The following is an 8515-nucleotide window of genomic DNA, read 5'->3' as shown; positions in this document are numbered from 1 at the left end:
TCCGTGTAAAAAAAATCTTCACGTTCCATTAGTCAAGCGTAACAATAGGCTTCAACGTGCATCTGTTGCGCTTCTGAAGCCAAAAATATAGGAGAATGGTGTGACGTCCGTCACACCATGTGTTACGTTCGTAACACAAGTAGGCAGGGCGTGACGCTCGTCACACCTTGTGTGGCGCTCGTCAAAGGCGCAGCGCCTGTGCTTCTGGGCTGGGCTTTGGCTTGGTGGAATTTGCTTCTTTTCATTTCTTTTTGCACCTCCTTTTCTTCCTTTTTCACTTGTGCTTTAAATAAACTACCTGAGATAAATAGGAAGCAAAATACCAAGTAGTATCGAATAAAATGAAATAAATTGAAGTGAATAATAATATAATTTAATTAAATCCAGTCCAAAAATGTGATATTATTTCATGTTATCAATTTCCCTCTACCACACATTGATATGTTGGTAGACAATACTGCTAAGTTCAAAGTCTTTTCGTTTAGGGATGGATTTTCCGGATATAATCAGATCAAGATGGCACCCGAAGATATGGAGTAGACCACATTCATTACACCCTGGGGAACATTCTGTTATAGAGTGATTCCTTTCGGTTTAAAGAATGCTGATGCAACTTACCAAAGAGCAATGACTACTCTTTTTCAGGATATGATGCATAAAGAGATTGAAGTTTATGTCGATGACAAGATTGCTAAATCTATTGATGAAGAGGAACATGTTAAGCATTTGTTGAAGCTATTCCAGCATTTGAGGAAGTATAAACTCCGCTTGAATCCCAATAGTGTACTTTTGGTGTTCGTTCTGGTAAGTTAGGCTTTATCGTCAGTGAGAAGGGTATTGAGGTTGATCCTGCAAAGGTCAAAGCAATACAAGAGATGCATGCGCCCAAAACTGAGAAGAAAGTCAGGGGTTTTCTCGGCCGCTTGAATTATATCTCAAGATTCATTTCACATGTGCGCCTCTATTCAAGCTTCTTCAGAAAGATCATCTTGTGATTGGACCGAAGACTGCCAGAAAGCTTTTGACAGTATCAACGAATATCTGCTTGAGCCTCTGATTCTGTCCCCGCCCGTTGAAGGAAGACCGTTGACCATGTATTTGACTGTGCTCGAAGATAGTATGGGTGGTGTTCTTCGTCAGCAAGATGAATCTGGAAAGAAAGAATTTGCAATTTACTACCTCAGTAAGAAGTTCACCGAGTATGAGACTCGATATTCTATGCTTGAGAAGACTTGTTGCGCATTGGCTTGGGCTGCTAAGCGTCTGCGTCAGTATATGTTGAATCATACCACTTGGTTGATATCCAAAATGGATCCAATTAAGTATATATTTGAGAAGCCTGCTTTAACTGGGAGGATTGCACGTTGGCAGATGTTGTTATCAGAGTATGATATCGAATACCGATCTCAGAAAGTGATCGAAGGTAGTATCTTGGCTGACCATTTAGCTCACCAACCGATTGATGATTACCAGTCAGTACAATATGATTTTCCTGATGAAAAGAGATCTTGTACTTGAAAATGAAAGATTGTGATGAACCATTGCTTGAAGAAGGGCCAGAACCTGGTTCCCGTTGGGGCATGGTATTTGATAGAGTTGTTAATCAATATGTAAATGGCATTGGGGAAGTGATCATTACTCCTCAAGGCACACACTTTCCATTTACAGCTAGATTGACTTTCAAGTGTACGAACAACATGGCAGAGTACGAAGCTTGCATTATGGGGCTCAAAGAGGCCATTGATCTTAGAATCAAGCATTTAGATGTCTTTGGGGATTCATATTTGGTTGTGAATCAGATCAAAGGTGAATGGGAGACGAACCAACCCAGTTTAATACCATATAGAGATTATGCGAGGAGGATTTCAACTTTCTTTATAAAGGTTGAGTTTCATCATATCCCTCGAGATGAGAACCGGATGGCAGATGCTCTTGCAACGTTGGCATCAATGATTGTAGTGAAGTATTGGAATGAGGTTCCCAATTTGACTGTGATGCGTCTTGATAGGCCAACTCATGTGTTTGTTGTTGAAGAGGTCAAAGACGAGAAGCCATGGTATTATGACATCAAATGTTTCCTCCAAAGTCAGATCTACCCGTCTGGGGCATCATTGAAAGATAAGAAGACTTTGAGAAGATTAACCGGCAATTTCTACCTGAACGACAATGTACTGTACAAGAGAAACTTTGACATGGTTCTGCTCAGATGCATGGATAGATACGAAGCAGACTTGTTAATGACTGAAGTGCATGAAGGATCCTTTGGTACTCATTCCAATGGACATGCAATGGCGAAGAAGATGTTATGAGCAGGTTACTATTGGCTGGCAATGGAATCTGACTGTTGCAAGTTTGTGAAGAAATGCCACAAGTGTCAAATATATGCAGATAAGATTCATGTTCCTTCGATACTGTTGAATGTTATCTCTTCCCCATGGCCTTTCTCCATGTGGGGTATTGATATGATTGGCATGATTGAGCCTAAAGCATCGAATGGACATCATTTCATTTTAGTGGCAATTGACTACTTCACAAAATGGGTTGAAGCGGCATCGTATGTGAATGTAACCAAGCAAGTTATTGTAAGGTTTATCAAGAATCAGATTATATGCCATTATGGTGTGCCAAGTAAGATCATTACTGATAATGGATCAAACTTGAATAATAATATGGTGGAATCTCTTTGTAAAGACTTCAAGATTGCACACCATAATTCTTCGCCCTATAGACCCAAGATGAATGGGGCTGTTAAAGCTGCAAACAAGAACATTAAGAAGATTATTTAGAAGATGGTTGTGACATATAAGGATTGGCATGAGATGCTCCCATTTGCTTTGCATGGGTATTGTACATCCATCCGCACTTCATCAGGGGTAACCCCTTTCTCTCTTGTATATGGTATGGAAGCAATGCTCCTCATAGAGGTTGAGATTCCTTCATTACGTGTGCTCATGGAAGCCAAGTTGACTGAAGCTGAATGGTGTCAGACTAGGTTTGACCAGCTGAATTTGATAGAAGAGAAGATATTGACTGCCATGTGTCATGGTCAGTTATATCAGCAGAGGATGAAGAAAGCTTTTGATAAGAAGGTTAGGCCTCGGGTGTTCAAAGAAGGTGACCTCGTGCTCAAGAAGATTCTATCTTTAAAACCAGACTCTATGGGCAAATGGACTCCTAATTATGAAGGCTGATCACACTAAAATTTACGTATTTTTGACTCCGATTTCACATGCGTTCTAGTTGTTTTATTGTCATTTTGTTGTGTTATTACTATGTTTCCCTTTGTTTTCAGATTTTTACTTTAATCGGAGCCCCGATCGAGAAAAGGAGTGAAAAAGAGCTAAAAACCCTAAAATTCAGCATTTTGTGCTTATGGCCTACCCCATGGCGGGCGCCACAGACCAAGCCATGACGTGTCCAAGTCCAACTTCCTCAACTTCCACGTTTCCCCACTTCATCCACTAAGGCGCCCCACTTTGTGCTTGTGGCGGGCGCCATAGCCTTGTGGCGGGCGCCACAAGAAAGAAACGGTTTCCTCTATTTTCAAGTTGAAGGGCATCCAAGTCAATTCCACTTTTTTTATTTGCTTATAAATAGAAACGCGAATTCAGTTTTACAATCATCCAAACTTAGAGCAGAGGCAAACTTAGAAGCAACTTTGTTTCACTTAGGCATATATTCAGTATTTTATAGTGGTAATCGCTTCGCATTAGAGTGTTACCACAATTGTGTCATCAAGTCTGTGATAGAGTCTATAATCGAGTTTGGAGCACTTTGGAAGGAAGTTAATCCTGCCGCCATTTTCATTTCCGCATTGCAATTTACTCAACCCTCCGATTGGAGCAGGTTTTTATTATTCGCCTTTACTTTATTTATTTCCCGCATTCGCCTTTACTTTATTTATTTCCCGCACTCGCTTTTACTTTATTTATTTCCCGCACTCGCTTTACTTTATTTATTTCCCGCACTCGCTTTTACTTTAACTATTTCCTGCACTCGCTTTAAATTATTTATTTTCCGCACTCGCTTTAAATTATTTATTTCCTTGCACTCGCACTACTTTTATTTAAATTAATGCACTTTTACTTTACCATGTCTAACTAGATCTTAAAGGTTAGAATGTAAGGATCGTAATTGAACCGATAATCCGTACAATTGTTCGTAGAAACACTTAAAGGGCTATTTTAACTTTCAACTTAAGTTTTCCCGCACTTCAATTCCGTTGGGTAAGATCGAAAGCCGTCCAACATCTTTATAAACTTAATTATTTTTAACTATTTCAAAAACAGCGAAAGCGCTTTGTCTAGTTCATTAGGAGTTTTTAACATCAAGAAGAAAAGAGATTTTAAAACTATTTTCGGACGCGTTTATAAGTTTAGAGTCTGGTTCGTGAGAACCTCTTTTGGTTAAGAAATCCAGGTTATAATACTTTTCAACTTAGTCAAGATACTATATTTCTTAAAAATAGGTTTACTACTCTAACGCAATGCGCGCCTTTTTATAAGTGACAATAAGAGGGTTTGATTAGGGAGTACAACTCGGTTCCGAATACGCGAAAGCGACAGTTCCTGTTAAATTAGTTCTTTTCAAAGTAGGAAATATTGCCCATAAGTAGTTATATTAGCAAGTACTTGGATTATCAATTGATTACGTGAATTACATTCGACCCTGTCTTTATTAATTATATTCTATTTCAATACTTTACTTTTCATTGCACACTACAAAAACACCTATTTTGACTGCCTTTGATAAACACCATAACAACAGATAACGATAGATTGACACTTGGTCTCTGTGGTTCGATAATCTTTTATATTACTCTGACGCGTTCGTATACTTGCGAACATCAAGTTTTCCAACGCATCAAGTTTTTGGCGCCGTTGCCGGGGACCAATTTCGTCAAATTTCATTTTCCTGTTGTTATATCGTTTAGACTTAGGTTATTTCCCGCCGGTCAATGCGAAGAACTCGCAGCACCGGAAGTTTAAGTTTAGTAAACCCTCTGGCGGAACCTGAACGTTACGCTCGCGCACGTTTATTCTTTCATAGAATTAAGAGAGTTATGGCCGAAGATCAAAACCAAAGACCTCTTAAGGATTTCTCTCAACCATCTAATGAAGAACCTAGTTCTAGTATAGTAAACCCACTCATCCCAACCAATAATTTTGAACTTAAACCATCCCTGTTACAACTAGTGCAACAGAGACAATTCGCGGGTCTCGCTACCGAGAACCCTAACCAACATTTAAAAATATTTCTTCAATTAGCAGATACTTTTAAAACCAATGGAGCTTCTCCTGAGGCAATACGTTTAAGATTATTTCCTTTTTCCCTCAAAGATAAAGCCCTATCATGGTTAGATTCCCTTCCACCCAATTCCATTACGACCTGGGATAACCTTAGAAGAGTTTTTCTTGCTAGATATTTTCCCCCGAGTAAGACCGCCGTTCTTCGAAACCATATAACTAGATTTACCCAAAACCCAGGAGAATCGTTGTTCGAAGCTTGGGAGAGATATAAAGAGTTGTTACGAGCATGCCCACATCATGGTTTAGAAAATTGGTTAATCATTCAAACCTTCTATAATGGACTTCATTATAACACAAAGATGACCATCGACACTGCCGCAGGCGGTGCTCTGATGAACAAACCTTACCCTGAAGCTAGTGCCCTCATCAAAGACATGGCTCAAAACCATCAATCATGGGGAGTCGAACGAGCGACAGTGGAGAAGAAGGAAGCCCAAGGAGGAGTGCATGAACTAAGCTCTATAGACATGATGCAAGCTAAAATGGACGCATTAGCCCTCAAGGTCGAGCATATGTACACGAAACCGAATACTGTAGCCGCAGTTTCGTCGGATTGTGAGATATGTGGAACCCAAGGACACCAATCTGCCGAATGCAGTCTATTGAACGAAACCCACTCCGAGCAAGTGAACTACACCCAAGGGAACCCATATTCGAATGCCTATAACCCTGGATGGAGGAATCACCCTAACTTCTCCTATAAAAACAATAACCCTATCCAAAATAATGCACCTCCGAGACCTAGTTATCAAGCCCCTAGATCAAATCAACCTATGCAACCTGTACCACCAAAGCCGAGCCTTGAGAAAATTATGGAAAATTTTATCACCGCTCAAACCCAACAAAACAAGGAGTTCATGAACCAAAACATTCATGTCAACGATTTGATTACTCAGTTAGGAACCAAGGTTGACCAAATAGTTACTCATACCAAGATGCTTGAAACCCAGATCTCCCAGGTAGCCTTAAACCAAGCCCCTCAGACTACACCTGGAGGACAATTCCCTGGACAACCTCAACAAAATCCGAGAGGACAAGCCAATGCCATTACCCTAAGAAGTGGGAACGCTTATGATGAGCCACCAAACCCAAGATTAAGTGAACCCGAAACTTCTAAGGAATGTACCAAACCCCCGGACGAAGTAAAGGAACCAGAGGAATCTGAAAACCAGGAAGGTCGAGAGAAAGGAGAAGAACCTAAAGATAAAATTTACGTACCGCCCCCGCCATATAAACCACCTATACCATATCCACAAAGACTCAAACAAACCCAGATCAATAAACAGTATCAAAAATTTATTAAAGTTATAGAAAAACTTCATGTAGAAATCCCTTTCACAAAAGCCATCACCCAAATACCTTCTTATGCAAAGTTTCTGAAAGACATCCTTACCAACAAACGTAGACTTGACGATCCGAAGCCTTTGGAATGTAATGCTATTTCCAAGGACAAATTAGCAAAGAAAGATAAAGATCCTGGAAATTTCTCCATTCCTTGTCTTTTGGGTAATCATGTCATCGAAAAAGCTTTTCTAGACTTAGGAGCTAGTGTGAGCTTAATGCCTCTAGCAGTTTGTGAGAGGTTAAACTTAGGAGAGTTACAACCCACTAAGATGTCAGTTCAGTTAGCCGATAGATCTATCAAATATCCAATAGGCATTTTAGAAGATGTTCCTGTTAGGATAGGTCAACTATTTATCCCTACTGATTTTGTCGTCATGGACATCAAAGAGGACAATGATATACCAATTCTTCTAGGTAGACCATTCTTATCGACTGCAGGAGCCATAATAGATGTCAAGAAAGGAAAGTTGACATTTGAGGTAGGTGACGAGAAAATAGAATTTATACTTTCGCAATTTCTTATGGCACCTGTGATGGGAGACTCGTGTTATGCCTTAGATATCATTGATGAATGTGTTAGAGAATTAGAACAAAAAGAAATTATAAAAACAATCAAGTTACCATCAACCCCCATAAAGGAAGATGATGACTTTAAAGAACCTTACATCGATGATAACCTTTACGAATGTTTATCCCTTACCCCAGATCCTATGCCATGCCCTAAGAAACCAACCTTAGAACTTAAGGAACTGCCTAAGAACCTGAGATATGAGTTCCTCGATGGAAAGATGAACCGTCCAGTTATAGTCAGTGCTACCTTCAGCCATGAGGAAATGAACCAACTTTTAGACGTTTTACGAAGACATCCCTCAGCCTTAGGATATAATATCTCTGACCTGAAAGGTATAAGCCCATCCGTATGCATGCATCGGATTTCGTTAGAAGAAGATTCAAAACCCTCTAGGGAGCATCAGAGAAGAATAAACCCTATAATGAGTGATGTTGTTAAGAAGGAAGTTCTTAAGTTACTTGAGGCAGGTATAATCTATCAGATCTCGGATAGTAAGTGGGTGAGCCCTGTGCATGTAGTACCTAAAAAGGGAGGCATCACAGTCGTGCAAAACGATAAAGGCGAACACGTAGCAAAACGTTTAGAAGGAGGATGGCGGATGTGTATAGATTATAGAAAATTAAATAAAGCAACTAGGAAGGATCATTTCCCTTTACCATTCATAGACCAGATGTTGGAGCGTCTAGCCAGACACTCTTACTTCTGTTATTCAGATGGATACTCTGGATTCTTCCAAATACCTATTCACCCCGAAGATCAAGAAAAAACTACCTTTACATGCCCCTATGGAACCTTTGCCTACAGACGAATGTTGTTCGGCCTCTGTAACGCCCCAGCTACTTTCCAACGCTGCATGATGTCAATATTCGCAGATTACCTAGATGGTATCATGGAAGTGTTTATGGATGATTTCTCGGTTTGCGGATTCGATTTCCACAATTGTCTTGCTAACCTTGAGAAAATCCTGGAGAGATACGTGGAAGTTAACCTCGTGCTAAATTGGGAAAAATGTCATTTCATGGTGACCGAAGGAATAGTTTTAGGATATATAGTTTCTGAAAAAGGTATAGAGGTAAATAAAGCTAAAATAGAAGTTATAGAAAACCTAAAACCCCCAAAAACCATCAGAGAAGTCTGAAGATTTCTTGGACACGCTGGATTCTACCGGCGTTTTATTAAGGACTTCTCCAAAATCACTAAACCTTTAACCGGACTTTTAATGAAAGATGCTGAATTCATTTTTGATGAAAAATGTAATGACGCATTTAATCTTTTAAAGCAAGCATTAATC

At 39.7% G+C, this 8515-nt stretch overlaps 1 non-coding gene across 1 annotated transcript; it reads right to left on the bottom strand.

The window, feature by feature from the left end:
• Positions 1-5446: 5446 nt before the first annotated feature.
• Positions 5447-5553, bottom strand: LOC127109979 (small nucleolar RNA R71). The gene has a single exon (XR_007797219.1). It is a non-coding gene; the product is annotated as a small nucleolar RNA R71 (small nucleolar RNA).
• Between the last annotated feature and the right edge of the window lie 2962 nt (positions 5554-8515).

Source organism: Lathyrus oleraceus, chromosome 7 (assembly GCF_024323335.1).
Source record: "Lathyrus oleraceus cultivar Zhongwan6 chromosome 7, CAAS_Psat_ZW6_1.0, whole genome shotgun sequence".
In the NCBI taxonomy this organism is placed as follows: Eukaryota; Viridiplantae; Streptophyta; class Magnoliopsida; order Fabales; family Fabaceae; genus Lathyrus; species Lathyrus oleraceus.
This window is presented reverse-complemented; position numbering and strand designations above follow the sequence as displayed.